The 17407-nt window shown below is 35.5% G+C and overlaps 1 pseudogene; it reads left to right on the forward strand.

Annotated features, from left to right (window-relative positions):
• LOC127221807 (glyceraldehyde-3-phosphate dehydrogenase-like) overlaps nucleotides 1–17407 on the forward strand; it is a 155695-nt pseudogene that overhangs the window by 21523 nt on the left and 116765 nt on the right.

Below are 17407 nucleotides of genomic sequence, written 5' to 3' on the forward strand. Positions count from 1 at the left end.
GAGTATCCCTCCATGGGGGATGTGCCCACAAAATCCTTTTTTGTACCAGAAATACATCCTGGTTCCACTCTCTGAGGTCTCTTAGACTGCTCAGGCCTCCTAGCTGAGACCCATGTTCAGGAGGTCTGAGTCAATTCCATGCTGGATTCCTAGCTATCAGTCTGTGGGAAAATTAGCGCCTCCTTGCTCAGGTCAGCTGTCTCTATGTGTTTCGGAAGCCTGGTCTTGTCATCCCTCTCTGCTTCTGGATTCTAGTTCAACTCAGAGTTTAGTTGTGGGTGTTTGCTTCTTTTTCCATCAGCTACTAGATGTGGGCTCCATGGTGGTATATAAATTAGTTGTTGGTCTCACTATCAGGGAAGGGCTTTTATGGTAGCCATTCCACTGTTTCTCAAATTGTTAGTTGGAATCAGTCTTGTAGGTCTCTGGACATTTCTCTAGGTTCAGTTTTCTCTTGAAACATATAAAGGATCCCTCTTTTATGGTCTCATTCTGTCTCTGATTCTCTGTCTCCTGTCTCTCTCTCCCCCTCTCTCCTCTCAGAGGGGTTATAGATCAGTAGTAGGGCATTTGACTGCAGGGAAGGGTGTTTAAGGTAGCCTCACCACTATTGCTTAGATTGTTAGTTGGGTCATCTTTGTAGGTCTCTGGACCTTTGCCTAGTATGAGATTTCTCTTTAAAACTATAATGGCTCTTCTATTTTGGTATCTCTTTTCTTGTGTGTATGTGTGTGTGTGTGTGTGTGTGTTTCTATTCTTCCCCTTATTCAATATTACTGCTTCCTTGTGTTCTCCTCTCCCTTCCTCTTCTCCCCTTCTTTTTCTCCAACTTATTCTCCACCCCTCCCCAGCCTGCCTTCTATTTGCTCAGGAGATCTTTTCCCTTTCCCTTTCTGTGAGGGACCATGTATGTCTCTCTTAAGGTCCTCCTTGTTTCCTAGCTTTTCTGGGGGTGTGGGATGTAGGCTGCTGATCCTCTTGTCTAAAATCCATATATGAATGAGGACAGATCATGTTCATCATTTTTTGTGACTGGGTGTTCTCATTCATTTGCCTACAAATCTCAATATTCCGTTGTGTTTTTCTGCTGAGTGGTACAATATTGTGTAAATGTACCACATTTTCTATCTCCATTCTTCGGGTGAGGGACATCTAGGTTGCTTCCAGGCTATGCAAATTACAAATAATAGCTGAATAGATCTTGTTGCATGAATGAGCATGTTTTGGTTATATGCTTAAGATTGGAATTGCTGGACCTTGTGGTTTACAAGATGTGGGGTTGGTGAAGAGCTATTTCCATTCTGTGGCCTGCCGTTTAAGACAAAAAAATTTTAACAGGGGAAAGTTAGTGCTTTGCAGCTGGAAATTGGAATGATGGTGAACAAAATATATTACATTACCTTTAACTTAAACATGTTTTTGTTTTTCTAATACACGTAGTTGACATAATTCTTTTGTCTATTCAAATAATAAAACTTATAGATGTCATATATCTTCCAGTTAGTATCCTGTTTTATATATAGCAATTTTGTATGCATACATTTAAAATAATTACTAAAGATAATTACTATACAATATCTTTATGTTTATGGATTTAGATTTTGTGGTATTCTTTCTGTAGATCTATGTTCCCATTTGGCATTATTTTCTGACTTTGTGTCTCTTTCTTCATGACTGTTAGGAAAAAATTTACTTCATTTATCTGAATATACCTTTATTTCTCCTTTTTTTATTGCTTCTCTATTTGAAGATTATAGTCTTTTTGTATAAAGTTTCAGCTATGGGTCAGTAGGGTTATTTTTTGACAATTTAAACTTGTTACTATATTACTATCTTCTTTTCTGTTCAAATATCTGCTGTTAGTCTTATTATCTCAAGTTTTTGTCTTTCCCCCTTTTTGCTGTCTTTAACATGTTTTTTATAGTGTGTAAGAGTATTTTTAATCTTTCATGTTTATACATTTTACACTTATTGTAAGTATGAATCTTCCATTTCCCTATTTTATATTCTATAAACAGGATTCCTCTACATTTTATCTCTATAATCTAGTAGCTTTATTTTAATTTTGTCCCTCTTTGTCATTTTGTTATGTGCATATTCTTTCAATTTTTGTTTTTGTATTTCATTAATTCAATGTTATCTTTTATCTGATATGTGGGTAAAATTTTTATATACATTTTTGGCATCCAGAATAGTTTTGTAGGTTTCCTCCCATTCTTATAATATCTTATTATGCCAGTCATTCATTTCACTTCTCCAGTCTATGAATCTTGTAAGAATTACAAACTTTTCTGTTGGAACAACTCATATATTTATGTCTTTATCTGTCTATTATGTTTTATTATACATGCAGCACTGGAAATGAATGAATAATAAAGCAACAACCACTGTTGTCTCTACCTCTGGTAAAAACTAAATATGTGTGCATGTTTGGGTGATATATGTGCACAGGCATAAGGTTGAAAAATATTTCTTGATAATTATTTCTCTGCCTAATGTCAGAAATAATCTTTCATAGAACTTAGAGTTCATCAATTCATATTGACAGACTGTCCAATGAAAACTAGGATCAGCAAATCTCTATCATGCCACACTCAAATATTTAACAGATCGCTGAGTCAAAACTCAGGAGCTCATGTTTTGTGTCAACAATATCTATCTGCTAAGCTATCTCAAAATCTCCAAGGTAATGATTTTATTCATCAGAAAATCATCTACACATTCCAGATTAATAAATAAGCATGTGTTGTAAAAAATATTTCCTTGGAAATAATTGGTTATGTATTTTCATGAATTTTATTTCAGATGAAGATGAAATGAATCATTTCAAAAGTTAAAGAGTATTTGTAACTTTTTTCCAGAATATACAGTTTCTCTTTGTATCTTGGTACTACTAACAGTCTCATTAAAAGATCATTGTCAAAGTCACAGTGATGGGGTCTGGCAGCCTGTCATGATTAGTTGTGCATCAGTCCCCTCTACTACTAATTTACCAGTATATTTGAAGGGAAATATACTTTCAAATTGGTAGGATGTCAGGCAGGTTCCAAAATAACTCTCATTAGCTGCAGACAGCCTAAGCTGGTCAGCAGGTGTTGTTATCTACAGCCATGATTTCCATGTGTTGATTAGATTATTGCTCAAGATGGGGCTAAACTAAACAGGACACATTTTAGCATGTCACTTTAAAATACCAAATTGAAAAGGTCTTAATGTTTGTTGCAATAAATATACTGTAGCTAAAAATCTCTTTTCTGTAGACACTCATTAGTGCCACAGGAATTCTTTCTGATAGTATCTTAGTGCCTAAAAGCTTCTGTCTGAAAACATATTTGTTCTTCCACCAAAGGGCAACAATGTCCCTCAAGAGGAGAATCACATTTGTATTACTAATGCAAATTATTTGGAATCTCAACAATATATACAATATTGATCAGTGGAAAATATGTTAAAGTGTTCAATGTCAAATCTGACATCAGATTTCTGAGGTAGCAATTATTGATTCTAGAGAACCCTTTGATTTTTTTTTTAACCAATTATTTCAGGACATGACAATTAACAGGCACATACCAAGGGATGACGAGTCTTGTGCTGAATTTCTTCCTAAATTTTCCTGCAAAGTAGTATTCAAGATCAACGGACTCTAGAATACAAACCTGCTAATAGGACCAGGAATATAGTGTTTTTAAGCTTCTTTTGTTAATGAATTCATTAAAATATCCATATACATAGAGTAGTTTTCATGCCCCCAAAGAGAACACACTACTAAATCAACCTGTTCATTCTACTGCTATTCAATAATGAAGAAACATCATTCCTGGCAATGTTTACAATAAATGAAAACACAGTAATAGGAATTCAAAGTTGTTTCTTCTATTCTTATATGGATTTTTAATTAAAAATGTTAAATGATAACTGATAATTTATTAAAGTTATTCTTAATGGAAGGCAGATAATGTTGTCTATACCAAATATGATTAAGCAAATGCCATATGTATATCATATATATTTGCTTTAAAAAGTAAAATTTGTGATTCAGGGTATATTTGACATCATTCATAACATATTATAAACAGCTAAATAGCATCAAAGATGCCTATATATTTCACATAAAATTTTCAATTATATTGTTTACATGGCTACTAAATTGTGTTATCAGAACAAAAAACAAGATCATCATCATCCCATTCTCATCCTGATGATCTCTCTGGAATTTTCCCTAGATGATTTTTCCAGTCCACATTTGGAAAGGTCAAATAATTTGTTGTATAGTGTTGGCATGCTGGTCTGAATAGTAATGGCCCCCACAGGCTAATATATATGAATGCTTGGTCATTAGGGAGTGGCACTCTTAGGAGGTGTGTTTTGTTGGGATCAGTGTGGCCTTATTGGGGGAAGTAAGTGGCTGAGATTGTGTTTAGGTGCTCCAAATGCTCAAACCAACCCAAGTATCTGTCTTTGCCTGCTGCCTGCTGATCTGAATGTAGAATTCTTGGTGCCTTCTTTAGCACCATGTCTGCTTGCTTGCTGCCATGTTTCCTGATATGAGGACCATGAATTAAACCTCTGAACTGTAAGACAACCCCAATTAAATACCTCCCTTTGTAAGAGTTGCCTTGATCATGGTATCTATTAACAAAACCAGAACACTGACCAAGACAATTGTTGTCACTAAACTGAGAAAGTATAGTAGAATGGCAGAGTTTTCAAATTTGTGAGAATGAACACATACACACACACAATCACAAACACGCACACACAGAGGGAGGGAGAGAGAGAACATGTGGGTACAACAAGACATCATAATACAGATGGAAAAGAATGAAAGAACTTCTAAAAGTATACCTGGGAGTTATGAGCATTCAAATGCTGTTACAGATTTAAGATAATGCAATTTTGAAAGTGGTGAAAATAGATACAGGAGACTGTACCTGTTTAGAAGAGTGGAATATTGGAAGTTAGTATTTAGTTGCAGGACTGTTGTGATGTGGATAACTTCAGGAAGTATTTTGCAAAACTTGAAAAAAAAAACTGAAAAAGTGCAAAAAAAAAAAATAACTTTTATGCAGTCTTAAACATTATTCAAAACTTTCAGGTCCAGCCTTTTCACTATTCAATGTTTATACAACTCAAATTAGAAGAAAGCATTATAAAATATGTGGAGAATAAATTGCAGTGCATAACAAAGAGAAAAAATGTATTAACAAATCTGGTATAAAAAAAAAGATAATGCAATTACGATAAAATATTTTAACCACATTTTTATGTGTTTGTGTGTTTCAAGAAGTGATTCCATGAGTCAAAATCAGGTCATTTGGCTTAAGGGTAAGTTACTTTCCTCATGAACTATCTCATTCCCTATCACACACAAAAGAAATAACAAAATAATTAATAAGCATAAGTGTACAGTTTCAAACAGGGGAAAAAATAGCAAAACTAAGAAGGGAGATGGACACAATGTCTCATCTTTAACCAAAAAGCTATTGGAAATTAATATCTATTGGTAAAGTGAAAACAAATTTCCTTCAATGGAATTTTAACTAAATATATCAGCTAAATTCCAGGGCAGACCCCATGACCAAGAATAGTTGTCCAACATAAAACTGAGGCCATGTTTTCTCTTTTTTACTTGTTTGTGTGTTTGTTTGTTGGATTGTTTTGCATGTGTATTGTTTTGTTAGTTTTTTATTTGTCTGAGGAGGAATCAAATAAATTGTCTTTTCCAGTAAAGAGAACACCAACTGAGTATCCAATGGCAAGAATTCAGCACTGAAAAACTATGTGTGTGTGTTTGTGTGTGTGTGTGTTAACATTATACAGAGAAAATAGGTTACATTTATGTATTTTACATTAATGTATTTGGGAAAGTGTGTGTGTGTGTGTGTGTCTGTGTGTCTGTCTGTTTGTGTGTGTGTTTGTGAGTAACAATGATTAAATAAAAGAGGTGATGTAATTGAAAGAGAACACTTGTACATGGGGACACTGTGAGGATCCAGAAAGTGAAAAGGAATGTAGAATGATGTAATTATAATATAATCACAAACAGATATTTTTAAACGTCATGAATAGATACAATGCTTTGCATTATTATTATTACAAAAAATAACAACAATAATTTTGTTCTGCTGAAAAATATCAAAATATCCAAAGGCATTATATACTTCAAAAATTTGCTAAAATATTTGTTTTACAAAAGATTCATAAACCAAAGCTAAAAATCTCAACAAGGAAAGCATTAAAAATATTGTATACAGGGGTAGCACAAACTAGACATTATAAAACCTTCAAAACATATGATCTCGGGGGCGCGATATGTTGAAAGGGAATATGGGTGGAGTCTTTGGTGACACATTTTCTATTAGTATAAAATACTCAATAGTTTCTATCTTGTGGAACAGTTTGAGGAGTAGTGGTATTAGTTCTTCCTTGAATGTCTGGTTTATTGCCAATCTCTTTTTATGAGGCCACAATAACTTTGGTACCCAAACCTCACAAAGACACAACTAAGAAAGAAAACTACAGACCAATATCCCTGATGAACATCGATGCAAAAATACTCAATAAAATAATGGCAAACCGAATTCAAAAATACATCAGAGAAATCATCCACCATGATCAAGTAGGCTTCATACCTGGATTGCAGGGATGGCTTAACATACGAAAATCTATCAACGTGATCCACCATATAAACAAATTGAAAAAGAAAAACCATATGATTATCTCCCTAGATGCAGAAAAAGCCTTCGATAAAATTCAACACCCTTTCATGATAAAGGTATTAGAGAGGTCAGGGATAACAGGAACATACCTAAACATAATAAGAGCAATATACAGCAAACCAACTGCCAACATCAAACTGAATGGAGAGAAACTTAAGCCAATTCCTCTAAAATCAGGAACAAGACAAGGCTGTCCTCTCTCTCCATATCTCTTCAATATCGTACTAGAAGTTCTAGCTAATGCTATAAGATCAAGGAGATCAAGGGCATCCAAATTGGAAAGGAAGAAGTCAAACTGTCTCTATTTGCAGATGATATGATAGTTTACATAAGCGACCCAATAAACTCTACCAGGGAACTCCTACAGCTGATAAACACCTTCAGCAAACTAGCAGGATACAAGATAAACTCAAAAAAATCAGTAGCCCTATTTTTTTCAGACGACAAAGAGGCAGAGAAAGAAATCAGAGAAACATCACCCTTTACAATAGCCACAAGCAACATAAAGTATCTTGTTTTAACGCTTACCAAACAAGTAAAAGACCTATATAATAAAAACTTTTTGGCTCCAAAGAAAGAAATTAAAGAAGATACCAGAAAATGGAAAGACCTCCCATGCTCTTGGTTAGGTAGGATAAACATAGTAAAAATGGCAATCTTACCAAAAGCAATCTACAGATTCAATGCAATCCCCATTAAAATCCCACCACAATTCTTCACCGAACTTGAAAGGATAATAATCAACTTTATATGGAAAAACAAAAGACCCAGGATAGCCAAAACAACCCTATACAATAAAAGAACATCAGGAGGCATCACCATTCCTGACTTTAAGCTCTACTACAGAGCTATAGTTCTGAAAACAGCCTGGTATTGGCATAAAAATAGACAGGTAGACCAATGGAATCGAATTGAAAATCCTGATATTAATCCACGCACCTATGAACACCTGATTTTCGACAAAACAGCTAAAATTATACAATGGGGCAAAGACAGCATCTTCAACAAATGGTGCTGGCACAATTGGATGAGGGTGTGTAGAAGACTGCAGATAGACCCATGTCTGTCGCCATGCACAAAACTCAAGTCCAAATGGATCAAAGACCTCAACATCAATCCAGCCACATTGAACCTCTTAGAAGAGAAAGTAGGAGGTACCCTTGAACAAATTGGTATAGGAGACCGCTTCTTGAACATAACTCCAGGGGCACAGACACTGAAAGAAACAATTAAAAAATGGACCTCTTCAAACTTAGAAGCTTCTGTAAGGCAAAGGACACATTCGACAAGACCAAACGGCAGCCCACTGACTGGGAAAAGATTTTCACTAATCCTATATCCGACAAAGGGCTGATCTCCCAAATATACAAAGAACTCAAGAAACTAGTCAACAAAACACCAAATAACCCTATTAAAAAATGGGGTACAGAACTGAAGAAAGAATTCTCAATGGAGGAAATCAAAAAGGCTGAAAGACACTTAAGAAAATGCTCCACATCCTTAGCTATCAGGGAAATGCAAATCAAAACAACTTTGAGATACCATCTTACTCCTGCCAGAATGGCTAAAATTAGAAACACCAGTGATGACTTATGTTGGAGAGGATGTGGAGAAAGTGGAACACTCCTCCACTGCTGGTGGGAGTGCAAACTCATACAGCCACTTTGGAGATCAGTATGGCGGTTCCTCAGGAAAATGGGAATTAGTTTACCACAGGACCCGGCAATCCCCCTCTTAGGCATATACCCAAAGGATTCACATCAATGCAACAAAGACATCTGTTCAACTATGTTCATAGCAGCACTATTTGTAATAGCAAGAACCTGGAAGCAACCTAGATGCCCTTCAATTGAAGAATGGTTAATGAAGATGTGGCACATCTACACAATGGAATACTACTCTGCAGAAAAAAATAATGGTATCTTGAAATTCACAGGCAAGTGGATGGCACTTGAAGTCACAAAAAGAGGAAACCAGTATGTACTCACTCATATATGGATTTTAGAACTAGATCAATTGATCACCAGCCTATAATTCACATCACCAGAGGAACTAGGATACAAGTTGTATTCTAAGAGATTCATATAAAGTCCCTCACAGAACTGGGAAGGGACAAGTCCCCCAGACCTCAGGTATAGTGGGGGAGGACAGCTAATGGAGAGAGAAGTAGGAGAAAATGAGAGGGAGGAGAGGAAGGCATGTGCGACCAGGAGGATTGAGCCTGGTTAGGAATGGAAAATAGGAAAGAGAGAGAGAGACAGAGACAGAGAGAGAGAACATAAAAGAGGGAGCCAATATTGGTTTGAAGATAAAGTTGAACACAAAGAAAGGTCGAGGGAACTACAAGACTGCTCCCAACTAACAATCTCAGCTTCCGTGGAAAGGCTATCATAAATGCCCTTCCTGGAGAGTGAGATCAACAACTAACTTCTCCATGGAGTCCTCAACTAATGCCTGTTGAAAACAGGAGCAAACACCCATACATAAACACTGAGTCAAACTAGAACCCAGAAGCAGATGGAGAGGACAAGACCATGCGGTAGAAGTACATAGAGACAGCTTACCTGAACAAGGAGGAGCTAAGGGCCACTAGACTGATAGCTGGGAAGCCAACAGGGGTCTGACTCGGACCCCCTGAATATGGGTCTCAGCCAGAAGGTCTGAGCAGTCTAAGAGACCTCAGACAGTGGAGCCAGGATGTATCCCTGGTGCACAAAATGACTTTGCAAACATATCCCCCATGGAGGGATAACTGCCTTATTCTAGAGATAGGAGAGAAGCCCTAGTCCCTACTTCGCAAGACCTGTCAGATCTACATGACCCCAACTGGATGGCATTCCCCTACATATTGTATTGTGGTGGGGGGTTGGGAGGGGAGGGTGTTTAGAGTGCATGGGAGAGGGTAGAGAGGGCAAAAGGGAGGGAAGGAGGGAGGGAGGGCTTGGGGGGAGGGAGGGAGGGAGGGAGAGGGAACTGGGATCGACATGTAAAATAATAAAAAAAAAAAAAAAAAAAAAAAAAAAACCGCTTTGACTCCAAAATTTAAGTTGAAGAACAAGTTACTGGGGAAAAGGGTTTCTATTTTTGTTTCCACAGAAAATGAAAAGATGTGGATTTCTTCCAGACTAATGTGGTTTGATCACGCCAGACCGCCTGAAACAGAGTACAAGCTGATCCTACATTCCAAACAGCTGGACAAAACAGCCCTACAGACTACAGCTAGGATATCTGAATCTTCTTCGAATCCCCCAAGACAGCGCCCCTTACCAGCAGGAAGTAGTTTGGAAAGAACGACGCCCAAATTCCCAAATATTGTGTATAAATGTTTGTTTTCATTTAATTGGACTTTGTTATATAAAATTAAATAAAAAATACTCTAGATGCAAAAAAAAAAAAATACTCAATAGTAAAGAAGAAATTAAAACTGTTAAACTGAAGTTCAATTTGTTAAATAATAGCTTATAAAACTGTGAGAGTGGAATATATATTAGTGTGAATGCATTATATATGTGACACTCCATTGTGTTGTCCTTTCTTCCTGTTGCTGTTTTGTTACATTAGAAACATATGTGTTTATATATCTCCTTGTACGTTAGCAGTGAGCAAAGTTTTCCAAATTTTCGAATCATGAGAAGCACATTTAATACTTGTTATTAAATTGAACTTTTCTTGTAAAAAGAAAGATGTACAATATAATAATTGCCTGATGCATATTAAAATAAATTGCACTGATGTTTAGATTCCATAAAGCACTAAATACATTTCTCTCAGAAATTAGTGGGAAAATTACACTAATTTTCAGGAATATCTTGGAGACATTTAAGGGAATAATTTATGTTGAATACGTGAAGTCAGTATTGCTCAAATTAAAAAAAAATAAAAAAACAGAAAAACAACAACAACAAAAATACCCTGAATGGAAAAAGATAAACATACATATACATGAGGAGACTTTCAATACTTTAGCAAATCAAATTTAATTTTTACTCATGCATTTAAAATTTCAATATTTTTAATGAGACTTATAAACAAAATATGTACTACATTGAGTTTGGTTTGTCTTAGGTAAACAGGGGTATTTAAAAATTCAGTACTCAATTAGTGTTTTAATGCTAATACCCAGAAATGAGAGAAAAATAAAATACAATATTTGTATTTCTGGGTCTGTGTTATCTCATTCAAAAGGGTTGTTTCTAGTTGTATTCACTTCACTCAAATTTCATTTTTCTTAATAGTTGAATAATAATCATTTTAAAGAATATGTCAAATTTTCATTGTTCATTAATCAGCTGGTGGACATCTAACCTTTGCCTGTTTCCAGCTTTGGGTGCATGTATCTCTGTCATAAGATATAGTTTACTCCCCAAGTTTCTTATGGTGTTTCATAACACCAATAATAACCTTATTAAGACACTGGTATAGCTGCATTATGTTGTAGACCTATTTCCAGGAGTCTCAGAAACCTCCACACTTCTTGTGACCATTTAAATTCCCACTGGCATAAAGTGTGGGTTTGTCTTTCCTTGCTTCTACATAAACACTTGTTAATTTGTTTGTTTGATTGTGAACATTCTAACTTCTATAAAATGAAATTCTTAATGTCATCTTGTACTAATGAATTCAGCAATTCAGTCAGATGAATTGGGACAGAGAATGTTTCAAAAGCAGAGACAGAACACTGTTATTTAAAATGGTTAGAGTGAAATAATGGAATGGGAAGAATAAAGTTAGAGTGGGCAGAGGGCTAGATCAAGTAAAGAATATGTAGAGTGACAGCTAACACTGAAGATATGTTGGAAAATATCACTGAAACATGCTGCTATAAATGGTTCTTTAACTCATGTATATGATACACACACACACACACACACACACACACACACCTATTTAATTTATAATACACTGACATAACAACACTCTAACTGGACACTTCACACTATCAAATAAAAACCCCAGGAGCAGGCATGGTTGTCTTTTATGAGTTATTGGCTAACAGGGTCAAATAAACTTGCAAATGTTTTAGAATTTTTCACAGTCCTCTTAGTTATTGTCTAGAAACTGATAGTGACAAATTATTTCTGAAAACAACATATACATGGAGCACGGGACACTACTTTCAGTATTTAAAACACACTCAAAGGCAGACTGCACTCTCAGAACAGATTGGACAACACTAACTAGACTATATGTGGGAGAAATAAAAAAGAAAACTCAAGAGATGGTGGAAAACACTGGATAGGATAATTATTGCAAAGAGTAGAGTGATAGGATATTATACTCAAAAATGCATGTAATTTCAGGGAATTAATAAAATGTTCAGAAAATGAGGTATTGTAAATGTTCAATTAGGAAGCAGCTGTAGAAAAATCTTATTATTTAATGATGCATAAAAATTTGATTAAACATACATATTCATTTAAGATAAAAAGCTTTGTTAATTACAAATAGAGAACAAATCCTAATATGAATTTTGAAATGGATGTAAAATATTTTTTATTGTACCTAAATTTTTTTGAACTAAAGTCAGAAACAAGGTGAGACTCTTTCCATATTGAAAAAAAAAAAAAAAAAGGTGATCATAATGGTGCTTTTCATCATGTAGGTTGTCATACAATCTTCCTTTACAGATGACATCACAGATTGGCATTTGAGAACAATATTAGATTTTAGTTTGAAAAAAAGGTAAATTCTCGGTACTGGGGAGATGGTTCAGCTTCTAGAGTTCTTTTGTTTTTGAGAAAACCAAAGTTTAGTTTCCCATCATCTACATAGACCCTAACAATTATCTGTACCTCCAGTTCTAGAGAATTTCATGCCTTCTTCTGACCTCCACGGCACCAGACATGAACCTTGTAAATGTACATGATGCAAACAAACTACCCCTGTGCATTTATAAACAATTTATATTTATATAAACTTATTAAAACCTATAATATATAATAAATATGCAATATATAGTAGATATTAATACACTTATATTACATATTTATATTAAAGATTCTTATTAAAACCAATAATATAATGTGTAATAAATATATAACATAAATTATATTGTATCAATATATAATTATTACATTTATATAATAATAACATACTCTATTAAAGACAATATATAATATGTTAAATTATTTTATATAAGCAAGTTTATATTTATGAATGTAATAATATGTGTGTGATATAGGTCTTTTGGACACTATCTGGGAATGGTGGGTTTGGTCTACTACTCAAGCATTTTGGAAGAAAAAGCCTAAAGATCTCTGTATGACCAAAGTCAGCGTAGTCTACACCATGACTTTAAGCTAATCAGTAATACATAGTAAGAATTTATCTTTAAAAATAATAAAACAAGCAAACAAACAAAGAACAGTAGTAATTTGAATAATTTATCCACCGAGGAAATTGCTTTGGGGAATTTTAATTGTCAATGTATCTCTACAGTAATGCCTGTTATGGGACTTTAGTATGTGGCTAAATAACAACAAACAAAAACCCAGGAGATCCTGGATTTATTTCTTTTTCCTTTTTCCACCCCATTTCTGAGGGACACCTGCCTGGAGTGAAGCAGGTAATAAAAGGCCAGAGTGAAATGCAGTCTTCTCTTGATCTCCCTCCTGCAAACACAGCCAATTCCCTGCCCCTCCACCCGCATGAAGAGCATGTATGTCACTTACAAGCTGCTTGGAAACCTACTGCTTTTTTCCTTCTAAAATTATTCTTCAACCATAGCTCTATATTAGGTACACAGGAGGCCCACAGGAGAACATTTAATTAGCTTTTAGGAATTGTAATAAACATATTTTAAAATATCTTAAATTCTACCTTCTCTGAATATAGAGCCAAACATTAATTCCATGGCTAGCTGAAATCATTCTAGTGCTTCAAAGAAAGTGTCCCTGGTTCATGAAAGGACTTTGGCAGCACATTCCCCATGGAGGGATACTCCCTTAGCCTAGAGACAGAAGGGAGGGCCTAGTCCCTACTCCAAATGACTTGACAGATTTTGATGATCCCTCCTGGAAGGCATCACTCTCCCTGCGGAGTGGAGCAGGGGATGAATGGAGGGGAGGAGGAGGTCATGGGGGGAGGGAGGGAAAGGGACAGGGATCGATATGTAAAGTAAGAAAAAATAACAAATATATAAAAGAGAAAAATCCAAACTATATAAAAACAGAAATTATCCACATAATTTACAAAATAAAGCATTGTGTCCTTCTGATATGTTATTGGGGGAAATCTGCAAATATTCCATGAAAAGTCTAGTATAGAAGGCAGCTAATTAATGTTTGAATAAATATACCATGAATTTCTTACTCCATTTAATTTACTAAAAACATTTGCATTTTCTTTATTGCATTATATCAAACAGACTCACTTGTCCTTGAACATAGTGTTGTTGATGCCTGCATTCAGCATATAAAATCCTCTCTCAGACTACAGAGGATGCCACTTGTCTATAGTTCAGTTCCCCCATCTTATACTATTTTTTGTTAAGCGTTTTCTTATGAAAAGTACCATTTGAGGTCTGATTGCTGATTCTTCCATAAACATTCACAGAGTATTTAAATTGAGTGCTTGTCAGGTGCAGTTAGGTACAGATGGAGATCTTGACGACTTCACACTGTCTCAGTGGCTTCACACTGAAAGAAACATTTACAAAGTTCAAAACAGTTTCAGACATTTCAGAATAGTTAAAAACAAAGAAAATACAACAAGAATGATAGTCCAAATTCTGAAGAGAGATAAAACAAATATGTTCAAATGAATCAACTTATATTAACATATGTGTACCATTTCAGTCTTAAATTATACGCTGTGTAAGGAAAGAGAAATGCTGTTCAAAATATAGTCAAATTTTAACAGAGAACTCTCCCTGAGGTGCTATAAATCTTGACTTATTAGGCAAAACAGCTTCAAATTGGATAAATGGATTTCAAATTAAAAAAAACATTAAAGATTGGAATAAAATTAGGAAAAAACTGAATAAATAAATGATACTAATACAGAGACATTAAAGTGAAACTAAAAAGAGACTTAGATACTGAAAATAAAAATAATGACCGAAATACAAAACCTTACTACAGCTAACTGGTGAGAACGGAGAGAAGAAGTTCAGATGAGCATCAACTAAGATTATATAGTTTTGGTCATGGTGGATGATTTCTCTGATGTATTCTTGATTCAGTTTTCCAGTATTTTTTTTGAGCATTTTTGCATCAAATGTCTTGTAGAGTTCTGCATTGAATCCATGTGGCCCTGGACTTTTTTTGTTTGGAAGGCTTTCAATGACTGCTTCTATTTCATTGCAGGTTATAGGTCTATTTAAGTTGCTTGTCTGTTCTTGATTTAATTTTGGTAAGTGATAGTTATCCAGAAATTTGTCCATTTCCTTTGAATTTTCAATTTTTGTGAAATATAGATTTTCAAAGTATGACCTGAAAATTGTGTGGATTTCCTCTGTGTCTGCTGTTATGTTTCCCTTTTCATTTATGATTTTCTTAATTTGCATGTTCTCTCTGTACTTTTTCGTTAATTTGGATAAAGGTTAGTCTATCTTGTTGATTTTCTAAAAAAAAAAAAAAAAAAAAAAAAAAAAAAACTCTTCTTTGCATTTATATTTTCTATTGTTTTCCTGGTTTCTATTTTGTTGATTTCAGCCCTCAAGTTGATTATTTCCTGGCATCTGCTCTAAAGAAAGAAATTAAAGAAGATACCAGAAAATGGAAAGATCTCCCATGCTCTTGGATAGGTAGGATAAACATAGTAAAAATGGCAATCTTACCAAAAGCAATCTACAGATTCAATGCAATCCCCATTAAAATCCCACCACAATTCTTCACCGACCTTGAAAGGATAATAATCAACTTTATATGGAAAAACAAAAGACCCAGGATAGCCAAAACAACCCTATACAAAAAAAGAACATCAGGAGGCATCACCATTCCTGACTAAAAGCTCTACTACAGAGCTATAGTTCTGAAAACAGCCTAGTATTGGCACAAAAATAGATAGGCAGACCAATGGAATCGAATTGAAAATCCTGATATTAACCCACACACCTATGAACACCTGATTTTCGACAAAACAAGGACAGCATCTTCAAGAAATGGTGCTGGCACAAATGGATTAGGGTGTGTAGAAGACTGCAGATAGACCCATGTCTGTTGCCATGCACAAAACTCAAGTCCAAATGGATCAAAGACCTCAACATCAATCCAGCCTCATTGAACCACTTAGAAGAGAAAGTAGGAGGTACTCTTGAAGAAATTAGTATAGGAGACAGCTTCCTGAACATAACTCCAGGGGCACAGACACTGAGAGAAACAATTAATAAATAGTACCTCTTCAAACTTAGAAGCTTCTATAAGGCAAAGGACACAGTGGACAAGAACAAATGGCAGCCCACAGACTGGGAAGAGATTTCCAACAATCCTATATCCGACAAAGGGCTAATCTCCAAAATATACAAAGAACTCAAAAATCTAGTCAACAAAACACCAAATAACCCTATTAAAAAATGGGGTACAGAACTGAAGAAAGAATTCTCAATAGAGGAAATCAAAAAGGCGGAAAGACACTTAAGAAAGTGCTCCACATCCTTAGCGATCAGGGACATGCAAATCAAAACAACTTTGAGATACCATCTTACTCCTGCCAGAATGGATAAAATTAGAAACACCAATGATGACTCATGTTGGAGAGGATGTGGAGAAAGGGGAACACTCTTCCACTGCTGGTGGGAGTGCAAACTCATACAGCTATTTTGGAGATCAGTATGGCAGTTCCTCAGGAAAATGGGAATTAGTTTACCACAGGACCCGGCAATCCCCCTCTTAGGCATATACCCAAAGGATTCACATCCATGCAACAAAGACATCTGTTCAACTATGTTCATAGCAGCACTATTTGTAATAGCAAGAACCTGGAAGCAACCCAGATGCCCCTCAATTGAAGAATGGTTAATGAAGATGTGGCACATCTACACAATGGAATACTATTCTGCAGAAAAAAATAATGGTATCTTGATATTCGCAGGCAAGTAGATGGCACTTGAAGAAACAATCCTGAATGAGGTAACCCAGTCACAAAAAGAGGAACACAGTATGTACTCATTCATATATGGATTTTAGACCTAGATCAAATGATCACCAGCCTATAATTCACACCATCAGACGAACTAGAATAGAAGGTGTATTCTTAGAGATTCATATAAAGTCCCTCACAGAACTCCTCACAGAACTGGGAAGGGACATGTTCCCAGAGCTCAGGTGAAGTGGGGGGGGCAGTGAATGGAGAGAGAAGTAGGAGAAAATGAGGGGGAGGAAAGGAAAACATGTGCGACCAGGAAGATTGAGCCTGGTTAGGAATAGAAGATAGGAAAGAGAGAGACAGAGACAGAGAGAGAGAACATAAAAAAGGATGCCAATATTGGTTTGAAGATAAAATTGAACATAAAGAAAGGTCTAGAAAACTACAAGACTGCTCCCATCTAACAATCTCAGCTTCCATGGAAAGGCTATCATAAATTCCCTTTCCGGAGAGTGAGATCAACAAGTAACTTCTCCATGGAGCCCTCAACTAATGCCTGTTGAGAACGGGATCAAACACCCATACATGAACACTGAGTCGAACTTGAACCCATATGCAGATGGAGAGGACAGGACCATGTGGCAGAAACACATAGAGACAGC

The sequence above is a fragment of the Phodopus roborovskii genome, unplaced genomic scaffold (assembly GCF_943737965.1).
Source record: "Phodopus roborovskii unplaced genomic scaffold, PHOROB, whole genome shotgun sequence".
Taxonomy (NCBI): domain Eukaryota; kingdom Metazoa; phylum Chordata; class Mammalia; order Rodentia; family Cricetidae; genus Phodopus; species Phodopus roborovskii.